At 39.7% G+C, this 12,804-nt stretch overlaps 1 pseudogene; it reads left to right on the forward strand.

Annotated features, from left to right (window-relative positions):
• The first annotated feature begins 1,152 nt into the window (after window positions 1-1,152).
• On the forward strand, window positions 1,153-2,095 carry LOC129628491 (olfactory receptor 10AG1-like; annotated as a pseudogene).
• The last annotated feature ends 10,709 nt before the right edge of the window (window positions 2,096-12,804 follow it).

Consider the following 12,804-nt stretch of genomic DNA (forward strand, 5'->3'; position numbering starts at 1 on the left):
GGACAAGTACTTAACAAAGATGGGCAACCTTAATTCAACATATTCTCATTCACATAAAAAGAATATACAAAAATGAAAAAAAAAAAAAAAAAGAATGAATGGATTAAATGGGGCCAGCAGAACAACAGCAATTATCAAGGATGTGAGTAATTTAGGAAGATCAGAGATGAATTGTGGCTGATGTTTCTTTCATGCAGTAAGTGTGTGAGGGGTGAGCATTCTAGTTAGAACTCCTAGCTGGAACATAAGTGCCAGAGATACCTACTTCTTATCTCTTGGGTGTTTCTGGACAGAAAGATCAGCTTAATAATTCTTTTCTCCAAGTTGGAAAATCTGAATTAAAAATTATGACTACTGGAACTTCCCTTTTAGTCCAGTGGTTGAGCCTCCCTGAATCCACTGCAAGGGTCCAAATTTGATCCCAAGTCTTGGAACTAGGATCCTACATGCCATGTGGCCAAACTAAAATAAAAACATGAATAAAAACAGAAATTATATATACAAAAAAAAAAAAAAAACTATGACTGTTGCTTTCATAGACATTACATTGAAATACACCCTTTTAAAAAATAAATAGTATCCCATAATACTCAATGGTCAGCTCATTAATTTGGTTTTATAGTAAAAGAGCTAAATATGCATAATGTCAAAGACAAACAAAATTTGGAAATACCACTGGATGATCATCATTTTAAAAATTAACTATCTTTATCCCCAAAATAATTTTAAGTGGTTTACAAAATATGTACAGGAACAATTAAATTAATTTTGAATTGATAATAGGAAAACAGAATAGAGAGGTGAAAATAGCATGTCCGTTGAAAACATGAAATCATTGTTACAATTGAACATAATTTTCAATTTGAATTTTTAAGTGTTCAGATGAATAGAAAAATTGCAATCACATGTCTTCAGAATCAAAGCAATAAAATAATATATGGTAGAGAAAACATAGACTGAAGTTTTTTTCTTTCATATAGGTTTAATGATAAATAAAAGTATACTTCTCTGTACTTTTAGAGCACCTGGAATTATAAGTTTGGTTTTTATAGGGAAATGAAAAGTAAGAAGACATATAATCTAGTTTATACACACTCAAAAAAAGAGTCTAAAAATGAAATGACAGTACCTCTGGTTGAATCACTCACACAGATGAAATATGAAGAGATGGAAGCAGAGGACAATGTGTCCACAGTGATACAATTTGCACTACCGGGTTTTCTGATCTTCCAAACCTCCAAGGGATATTATTTGGGGTGTTCACCATCACTTACTTTATTATTTTAATTGGAAATAGTCTCTTAATAATAATAACTTGGCTTGACTGCAAAAACCCATGTATTTTTTCCTGGCAAATTTTTCCTTCCTGGAAATCTGTTATGTGCCCGTCATTCTCCCTTGGATTCTGGTCAACCTTTGGACTCAGGACAGAAGCATTTCTGTGCTGGACTGTGCCACCCAAATGTGCTTCTTCCTTATGCTGGAGGCCACTGAGTGCTTCCTCCTGGCAGTGATGGCTTATGACTGCTGTGTGGCCATCTGTGACCCTCTGCACTATCCCCTTGTCATAATCCTAAAGACGTGCCTTCAGCTGACTGTGGGCTCCTGGGTCAGTGGAATCCCAGTGCAGATAGGGCAAACGTGTTGGATCTTCACTCTGCATTTCTGTTGTTGGAACCAGATTAACCACTTCTTCTGTGACATACCCCCCATTCTGAAACTGGCCTGTGGACACACTTCTGTGCAGGAACTGTCAGTCTATGCAGTAGCTCTGTTGTTTGTTGCTGTACATTTTATGTTGATCCTTGCCTCTAACAACAAAATCATTTCCACTATTCTGAGGTTGCCAACAGCCAGAGGGCGAGCCAAAGCCTTCTCCACGTATTTGTCTCACCTGTTAGTTGTGCTTTTATTCTTTGGATCTGCTGCCATTGCATACCTAAGGCCCAAATCCAGACATTCTGCAGGAACTGACAGACTGCTCTCTCTCTTCTATATCATAGTGACTCTTATGTTCAATCCCATGATATACAGCCTTCAGAACAAGAATGTGATTGCAGCACCGAGAAAATCATTACAGAAAAAAGTAGTGTGATGAGTTTATTTAAAAATGCTTTAAATACTGGCCACAGGATGATCAGAGAAATTTTTAAAGATCTCTACATTTCCCAGTTTAGAAGTTAACCTCTTCTTTTTATACTGTATTTTTCAATTCAGTTCAGTTCAGTCTTGCAGTTGTGTCCAACTCTTTGCGACCCCATGGACTGCAGCATGACAGGCCTTCCTGTCCATCACCAACTCCCAGAGTTTACTCAAACTCATGCCCATTGAGTCGGTGATGCTATCCAACCATCTCATCCTCTGTCATCCCCTTCTCCTCCTGCCTTCAATCTTTCCCAGCAACAGGGTCTTTTCAAATGAGTCAGTTCTTCACATCAGGTGGCCAAAGTTTGGAGTTTCAGCTTCAGCATCTATCCTTCCAATGAATATTCAGGACTGATTTCCTTTAGGATGGCTGGTTGGATCTTCTTGCAGTCCAAGGGACTCTCAGGAGTCTTTTTCAACACCACACAGAGCAGCCATGATTATCCCTATATCCTCTCCCATCCCAGCCTCCCTCCCCTCCCTCACCCCATTCCTCCAGGTCATCACCTGCGGCTGGGCTCCCTGTGCTACACAGCAACTTCCCACCAGCTATCCATCTGACTGTGTAAATATGTTGATTCTTTTTTTCCATTCATCTCACTCTCTCCCACCCACACTGTGTAAGTCCATTCCCTACGTCTGTGTCTCCATTCCTTTCCTGCAAAGTTTCATCAGTATCATTTTTTTGTAATTGCATATACATGTGTTACTTAGTAAAGAACGTTTTACAAAATCATGGAACACTGCTGTCCCAGAAGTTCGATCACTGGTTTTTAATCTTCTCTACCAGACATAGAGCAAGTCATTTAGCTATTATTTTTTCCTTTCATTCTTTTAAAGAACAAAATTAAAATAAGTATGAAGCTTATTTAAAAGCACATGGCTAGCTATACCATCCCACCAGAAGTATTGCTGTGTTAAATTAAAAAAAAAAAAGTGTTTTATTGCACAGGCTTAAATATGATTTAAAGGAGAAAATACACATTCATGTTTCACAGTGTTTGGTGGTGATAGATAGTACATCTTTAGTGACTTTTTAGCTGGTGCAGAAGCTCTTTTGTGGTAGAAAATGTTTCCCTGAAGTGCAAGTTTTGATATTTTAATGTATGTGTTATGATTGAGCACTTCGATGTTTAAGGAGTGCTTTCCTCTGCTATGTATGTATTCAACACACCTTCATCTGATGTATGAACTTCTGTGAATATAATCAGCTGTGACTACAGACACATCTCATTAATACTTTGCAAGAATTTAATATACTCATGGTGTCAAAGGGAGAGTAGTAAAAGAGGTCTTATTTTAAAGAAAATAATTGCATGCTTCTGTAGGTGTGGATTTCATAATCAAAATATCCTATAGCTAGATATTTTAGAGCATTTTTTGCACAAATATCTACTATGTTAAAAAGTTTTATTTTGTCATCCAGTTTGTTGCTACTTTTATATGATTTTAACATTAAAAAGCATTGTTGAACATGCAGACTTTGCAGATTTTATTTGGAATTTGGCTTACAAAGAATATGACTCTGTCATCATTATTTGAAATAATGGTAAAATCAGAGTGTGGAAAACTATTTCCACAGCTTATGATTCACTTCAGTTCAGTTCAGTCGCTCAGTCGTGTCTGACTCTTTGAGACCCCATGAATCGCAGCACGCCAGGCCTCCCTGTCCATCACCAACTCCCGGAGTTTACCCAAGCTCATGTCCATCGAGTCTGTGATGCCATCCAACCATCTCATCCTCTGTCATTCCCTTCTCCTGTTTTCAGTCTTTCCCAGCATCAGGGTCTTTTCCAATAAGTCAACTCTTCTCATGAGGTGCCCAAAATATTGGAGTTTCAGCTTCAGCATCAGTCCTTCCAATGTTCACGCAGGACTGATCTCCTTTAGGATGGACTGGTTGGATCTCCTTGCAGTTCAAGGGACTCTCAAGAGTCTTCTCCAACACCAGTCAATAGCATCAATTCTTTGGTGCTCAGCTTTCTTTATGGTCTAATTCTGACATCCATACATGACTACTGGAAAAACCGTAGCTTTGACTAGACAGAGCTTTGTCAGCAAAGTAATGTCTCTGCTTTTTAATATGCTGGCTAGGTTGGTCATAACTTTTTTTTCCAAGGAGCAAGTGCCTTTTAATTTCATGGCTACAGTCACCATCTGCGGCGATTTTGGAACCCCAAAAAATAAAGTCTATAACTGTTTCCATTGTTTCCCCATCTATTTGCCATGAAGTGTTGGGACCAGATGCCATGATCTTAGTTTTCTAAATGTTGAGTTTTAAGCCAACTTTTCCACTCTCCTCTTTCACTTTCTTCAAGAGGCTCTTTAGTTCTTCTTCACTTTCTGCCATAAGAGTGGTGTCATCTGCATATCTGAGGTTATTGATATTTCTCCCAGCAATCTTGATTCCAGCTTGTGCTTCATCCAGCCTGGCATTCCACCTGATGTACTCGGGCTTCCCTTGTGGCTCAGCTGGTAAACAATCCACCTGCCATGAAGGAGACCTGGCTTCCATCCCTGGGTTGAGACGATCCCCAGGAGAAGGGAAAAGCTACCTACTCCAGTATCCTGGCCTGGAGAATTCCATAGACTATAACTTTCCATGGTTTCACAAAGAGTCAAACAGGACTGAGCGACTCTCACTTCACTTCATTTCACTCTGCATATAAGTTAAACAAGGAGGGGAATAATATACAGCCTTGACACACTCCTTTCCTGATTTGGAACCAGTCTGTTGTTCCATGTCCAGTTCTAACTGTGGCTTCTTGTCCTGCATACAGATTTCTCAGGAGGCAGATAAGGTTGTCTGGTGTTCCCATCTCTTTAAGAATTTTCCAGTTTGTTGTGATCCCCACAGTCAAAGGCTTTGGCATAGTCAATAAAGCAGAAGTAGATTCTTTCTGGAACCCTCTTGGTTTTTTCCATGATCCAATGGACATTGGCAATTTGATCTCTGGTTCCTTTGCCTTTTCTTTTTTTTTTTTATTTTTTTTTTAATTTTATTTTATTTTTAAACTTTACATAACTGTATTAGATTTGCCAAATATCAAAATGAATCCGCCACAGGTTTACATGTGTTCCCCATCCTGAACCCTCCTCCCTCCTCCCTCCCCATTCCATCCCTCTGGGTCGTCCCAGTGCACCAGCCCCAAGCATCCAGTATCGTGCATCGAACCTGGACTGGCAACTCATTTCATACATGATATTTTACATGTTTCAATGCCATTCTCCCAAATCTTCCCACCCTCTCCCTCTCCCACAGAGTCCATAAGACTGTCCTTTGCCTTTTCTAAATCCAGCTTGAACATCTGGAAGCTTATAGCTCATATACTGCTGAATCCTGGCTTGGAGAATTTTGAGCATTACTTTGCTAGCATGTGAGATGAATGCAATTATCTGGTAGCTTAAACATTCTTTGCCATTATCTTTCTTTGGGATTGGAATGAAAACTGACCTTTTCCAGTCCTGTGGCCACTGCTGAGTTTTCCAAATTTGCTGGCATATTGAGTGCTGTGCTTTCACAGCATCATCTTTTAGAATTTGAAATAGCTCAACCAGAATTCCATGACCTCCACTAGCTTTGTTTGTAGTGATGTTTTCTAAAGCCCATTTGACTTCGCATTCCAGGATGTCTGGCTCTGAGTGAGTGATCACACTATCGTAGTTATCTAGGTCATGAAGATCTTTTGTATTCAGTTCTTCTGTGTATTCTTGCCACCTTTTCTTAATATATTCTGCTTCTGATTAATAATACCTATATTGGTACTGACCTATAGTTATGTTTCAATCTACCTTTCCTTTGAATGTTCACACGATCATGAGAATAAGTTCCTATGAATAAAATTTTATCATTAAAATTAAATTAATTAAATATTTATAAATAGCCTATAAGGAAGATGGGTTGTCCTCTAGTCTAGAAAGGATCACTTTTTTGTATTTGAAATATAGCACAATTTTAACAATATTGTGCATGTATCATTGGAACAACTGTGACATAACAAACGTGTTTTGTTCTCACATTATTTACTGTCTGTAAATAATGATCTGTGTGTTTCTGTTTGCAAACTGTGTCGACTAGATGTATGAGATTGTCTGTGACAAACAAGTGACTCAGGAATGACAAAGACCTCCTGCCAGCATCTAACTGAGATTATTTCTCAACCCACAGGCTGACCCTGGCAGTGTAGTTGTCAAAGTTGATTGATTGGTAAATGAGGATAAAAGGTCCTCTTTAGACTGGATCAGGGGAATGGACATGTATAATACCGTAGTGATGTTTTCATTAATTGATAGCATTTTAAAATATATTCTATAACATTTTAAATTTGCATGCAAATGAAAATGTATTTTTTTGTTGTAAACTTTTTGAGAAGTCTGACAAATCCACAAAGTTATGTAACCAAAAACATGATCAAAATACAGAGCAGCTTAATAACTTTCCAAAGTTCTCATTCTTTGTCTCTCTAGTTAATATCCTGGGGAAGGCAATGGCACCCCACTCCAGTACTCTTGCCTGGAAAATCCCATGGACGGAGGAGCCTGGTAGACTGCAGTCCATGGGGTTGCTAGGAGTCAGACATGACTCTGTAACTTTCAAGTAGACAACCTGAGCGACTTCACTCTCACTTTTCACTTTCATGCATTGGAGAAGGAAATGGCAAGCTACTCCAGTATTCTTGTCTGGAGAACCCCAGGGACAGTGGAGCATGGTGGGCTGCTGTCTCTGGGGTCACACAGAGTCGGACACTACTGAAACGACTTAGCAGCAGCAGCAGCAGTTAATACCCTACCAATTTACCACCAGCTGACCAGTCCTCTGTACATCTGCCTTCTTCAGAATGTCATACAAATGGAATCATAAAGCCTTTTAAGTCTGAATTTTCACTTTGCATAAAGCATTTAGCATATTGCTGACTGCATCAATATGGTTTGTTTATTTATATTTCTTAGCAGTGTCTCACACTATGTAATGTACCAGAGTTTGTTCGCCCATTTGTTGGATGAAGAACACATGGGCTGTTTCCAGAATGTCACTGTTATAGTTGCCCTGAATGTTTGGCAACTGATTTCTGTGTAAATACAAGTTTTCATTTCTATATAAAGTGAGACTTCCGGATAAATGTAAGTGTGTAATTAATTTTATAATGTATAATTTTATATTTTATATTATTTTATATTTTGTATTATTTTGTATTATTATAATTTTATAATAATTGTAAGTGTGTAATTAATTTTATAATGAACCACAAACCTTCAGAGAAGCTGTCTCAATTTTGCATTCCTACGACAAATGCACAGATGTTTACATGTTCTAAATCCTCACCAGCATTATCTGTGCATTGTTTTTTGTTGTTGTTGTTAATTTGTTTTCATTAGATTTTTCTTTCAATTTGAACATGTCTACTGATATTTCATTTTTTAATTTTGATTTCCCTAATCAAACTCAGTAATTTCACACTGAGTTTTTCATGGTGTAACTTGTCATCTCTATATCTTCTTTGATGAATTATCTGCTCAAATTGTTTTCTAACATTGTACTTGTGCTGTTGATTTACTACTGAGTTATAAGAGTTTTATATATTTATATGTAAATACATAAAGTATATATGCAATGCATATGTATCTGTATATATTTATATTCACTGACAGGCTTCCTTGGAGGCTCAGTGGTAAAGAATCCACCTGCCAAGCAGGATATAAGGGTTCAATCCTTGGGTGGGGAAGCTCCCCTGGAGAAGGAAATGGCCATCCTCTCCAGTATTCTTGCCTGATGAATCCCATGGAGAGAGGAGCCTGGCGGGCTATACTCCATGAAGTTGCAGAAGAGTCGGACACGACTTAGGGATTAAACAACAACAATATTCATTGACAGATCGCAAAATGAAAGAAGGCCATTATCCAAAAATTTTACTGGCAGGAATTAATCTGATAGGGCTGGTCAGCTGCAGATGTATGCTACGATTCATGAAAAGAGACATGTAACAAGGAGTCTAACTCCATATTTGATATCTGACTATGGACAGCTTTTAAAGCACACACTTAGAAAAGTTGAAATGGCCCAGTGTAAAATAAAATGAAGTCATCTAAGACTTAAACTCATTAAACAAAATCTATTTGAAGGAGAAGGGAATTTTTTTTTTTTTTTTTTAGTAATTAGGGGCAGAAAGCACCTTCTGGTCTTCCCCATCCTTCTGTAGCCACACAGGCCGCTGCAGCCCATCCCTGGGGAACAGACTCTCCAGGATGACCCTGGCAGCTTGCAGTGTAAGCCCCTTCCTGAGGGCTGGCCTTGCACAGCCCCAGCTTCAGGCTGGGGTTCACCTGGGAGAGAATGGCCGTAAGTTGGACCCTCCTGCAGTCAGAGATGATGGAGCCCCCAGCAGCCCTGGCCTCCCTAGAAAGGCAGGAGGACCTTTGCTTTGCCTCTGGTCAGGCTGTCTGGGCTCAGAGAGTACAGGCTGGTCCAGAGGCAGCGTGTTCCCAGTCCTGGGGTACAAGCTGCAGGGAACAGGGATGAAGGACTCCAACCCCCAGCCACCCATCCCCCCACCAGCACCAAGGAGCCGCGCAATGCCCTGGGGCCCTTGGTTTGTGGCCTTGCTTTGTCTTTGACCTTCATCCATCCCCTTTCTCCAGTTCAAGTTGATTCAGGAAGAGGGGTGATTAACCCCCAATAGTCCTCCATTTTACAACCCAGTTTGGCCAGTCCATAAAATGGAAATAATGAATGACACCATATGATCACATCCTTAATGCCATAGCCCCAGCTGTGAAGGCTCCACAGGCAATAACAATGACATTACTGACTTCATTCCACCAGCAAGTATTAAGTATTTTACAGCCGTAGATTTAGCTAATATGCTCTGTTCAGTGCCTATTTCAACTGCCTCTCAGAGGAAGTTTGCTTTCACCTCTAAAGGGACACAAGCCACCTTTACTTGACTACTCATAGGGTATCTCAGTAGCTCGGCCATCTCATACAATTTTTTCAAGATATTAACTGCATTCAACTCTTTCTGGAAATGTGGATATGACATGGTGTATAAACAAAGTCAGGCTTCCCCAGTGGCTCAGCAGTAAAGAGTCTGCCTGCTGAGCTGCAGGAGATGCAAGTCCAGTCCCTGGGTCAGGAAGATACCCTGGGGGAGTGTATGGCAATCCACCCCAGTGTTCTTGCCTAGAGAATCCCATAGAGAGAGCAGTCTGGTGAGCTGCAGTCCAGAGGGTCATAAAGAGTCAGACACAACTGAAGCAATTTAGGACTCATGCACATAAAGGGATTCATTTGACAGATTCATTTAGGACCATGGGAGGAGGTCCTCTGGAGAAGGCAACATCTGGTTGATTGGCAAACTGGAACTGGGTACTCCTCACCCTCTCCCTTGTCTATAGAATGTACATTCTGTCTGTCATCCCTTCAGTGAGAGATATTTTCAAAGACCACACAACTGGGACGACCCAGAGGGATGGAATGGGGAGGGAGGAGGGAAGAGGGTTCAGGATGGGGAACACATGTATACCTGTGGTGGATTCATTTTGATATTTGGCAAAACTAATACAGTTATGTAAAGTTTAAAAATAAAATAAAATTAAAAAAAAAAAAAAAAAAAAAAAAAAACAAAGACCATACAAGCAGTCTTGAGAGAGAAACTTGATGTTGAGACCATCTGGACAGTATACATTCTTGAACCTGATTAAGTGAGTGAAGTCACTCAGTCGTGTCTGACTCTTTGCGACCCCATGAACTGTAGCCCACCAGGCTTCTCCATCCATGGAATTTTCTAGGCAAGAGTACTGGAGCAGGTTGCCATTTCCTTCTCCAGGGGATCTTCCCAACCCAGGAATCAAACCCAGGTCTTCCGCATCGCGAGCAGATGCTTTACGGTCTGACACACCTCTACATAAATATTTGAAATTCTGACTGATGGCTATTGAGATCTACTTGCCTCACAGCTTCCCATGAAAAGCCCTATATGTGAGACTATAAGCAATAATTTGATGCTTATTCTAGAACATGAGTTCAACTTTAATTCAATTGTATTTTACTGACCTACCATACTGGACATGGAACAACAGACTGGTTCCAAATAGGAGAAGAAGTTCGTCAAGGCTGTATATTGTCACCGTGTTTATTTAACTTATATGCAGAGTACATCATGAGAAACGCTGGACTGGAAGAAACACAAGCTGGAATCAAGATTGCTGGGAGAAATATCAATCACCTCAGATATGCAGATGACACCACACTTATGGCAGAAAGTGAAGAGGAACTCAAAGCCTCTTGATGAAAGTGAAAGTGGAGAGTGAAAAGTTGGCTTAAAGCTCAACATTCGGAAAATGAAGATCATGGCATCCGGTCCCACCACTTCATGGGAAATAGATGGGGAAACAGTGGAAACCGTGTCAGACTTTATTTTTCTGGGCTCCAAAATCACTACAGATGGTGACTGCAGCCATGAAATTAAAAGATGCTTACTCCTTGGAAGGAATGTTATGACCAACCTAGATAGCATATTCAAAAGCAGAGACATTACTTTGCCAACAAAGGTTCGTCTAGTCAAGGCTATGGTTTTTCCTGTGGTCATGTATGGATGTGAGAGTTGGACTGTGAAGAACGCTGAGTGCTGAAGAGTTGATGCTTTTGAACTGTGGTGTTGGAGAAGACTCTTGAGAGTCCCTTGGACTGCAAGGAGATCCAACCAGTCCATTCTGAAGGAGATCAGCCCTGGGATTTCTTTGAAAAGAATGATGCTAAAGCTGAAACTCCAGTACTTTGGCCACCTCATGCTAAGAGTTGACTCATTGGAAAAGACTCTGATGCTGGGAGGGATTGGGGGCAGGAGGAGAAGGGGACAACAGAGGATGAGATGGCTGGATGGCATCGCTGACTCGATGGACATGAGTCTCAGTGAACTCTGGGAGTTGGTGATGGAGAAGGAGGCCTGGCGTGCTGCGATTCATGGGGTCGCAAAGAGCTGGACATGACTGAGTGACTGATCTGATCTGATCTGATTGGGATATCCGGGCTTCCCCAGTGGTCCAGTGATAAAGACTTCACCTACAGTGCAGGAGACCCAGGTTTGATCACTGGGTCAGCAAGATCCCCTGGAGGAGGAAATGGCAACCCACTCTGGTATTCTTGCCTGGAGTATTCTATGGAAAGAGGAGTCTGGTGGGTTAGAGTCCATGGGTTGCAAAGAATTGGACATGACTTAGAGACTAAACAACAACAAGAATATCTGGATGTTGATACCAAGGATGAGAAGAATCAGGACATTTTTTTTGATCATGGTTTACCGGAACTTGAGAGTCACTCTTTCCTGCACAGAGAGGAGTGTGATCAATTTACTGAGTAATGGGAGAATTTCTTAAAAGAAAATTTAAATTTCTAAAAAAAAAAAAATACACAGTGAGAAACAGAGTACTAACATAATTGGAAATCTCAATTACACAAAAATCTTTAAGAACACTGAAAGTTTCTTTTTCAGAACTGACTCAGAGGCATACTAATTAGATTAGATAGTTGTCTCTGGTGCCATCTATTGTCTGAAAGATGTAAGAACTCTAGGCTCTATGGTAAATGGAAAACACTTTTTAAGTTCATTCCTCTCAAGCAGTACCAATGTGAAAGAGCATTTGCTAGGAAAGTCTGCTTTCTTAAGGCTGGTTCATGGTGAGCATTTAAGTATTTGAGTGGAAGTAGCATAGATTTTCCTGATGACCTCCTTTACCACATTAGTTGCAAGTTCAAATCAAAGATCCTTAATACAAACCCTTTTGACCTTGTCACTTTTCATCCAATTCTTTGCTTTTAAAAATTCAATATATCAATAAATCCATACAACAAGTTGCCAATTTAGATGTATTTTTAAATTCTATTTTGTTTTCTAAGGTTTCCAATCATTTGAGGAATGTCTCCCAACTTTGGCATTTTCAATTTTTTTTTTGACAATTTTCTTTAGGATGTTTTTAGAATTATTTTAAAATTCTTGCTTGCCAACTCCAATTTTGATTCAATATGTATCTGCTTTTGGCATTTTCCCTCTTGTATGGGCATAAAATCTTTCCTGTTATCATGCTTAGTAATTTGTTTATTGCATGCCATACAGACTACAAAGATGTTCTACAGGATTTCTCAAATCAAGGAAGCTTCAATTATTTTTCTGATGCAATTAAGAGTGATAAGCTCCATTCAATAGAAAATTGATTCTTTTGGTTTTGACAACATGCACTGTATCTCCAGTTCACCCCTCTTACTAGGGTGTGGCGATCTAGGACTTTCACATAAGTACTTGAGCTTTCTTAGTCTCTTCAGTGCAAAGTAATATAGAATTGTCTACTCTTGTATTTCAGAGGTTTTTGATATATCTTTAACCCCCCACTCCAAGCAATTTAATATTTGGCAAATGCTATGAAGGGAAGATAGCTCTGTGTTTGTAGCCACGCAAATTTCCAGTTTGGGTGCTCTAGTAGAGTGTAATTACCAAAAGTTCTGCAAGTTTTTCTGAAAGCAGCTGAAATATCATTGTTTTAGTGAAAGTGTCATACAAAATGCACATAAGAACAATCAAGTTGATGATGGAAAACTGTATTTACTAACTGGGATGGTTTTGCCTCCTTTTGATGCTCTCAGGCATAAGACTCTCATTTAAAAATCCT

This window comes from Bubalus kerabau, chromosome 15 (assembly GCF_029407905.1).
Source record: "Bubalus kerabau isolate K-KA32 ecotype Philippines breed swamp buffalo chromosome 15, PCC_UOA_SB_1v2, whole genome shotgun sequence".
NCBI classification, from domain to species: domain Eukaryota; kingdom Metazoa; phylum Chordata; class Mammalia; order Artiodactyla; family Bovidae; genus Bubalus; species Bubalus kerabau.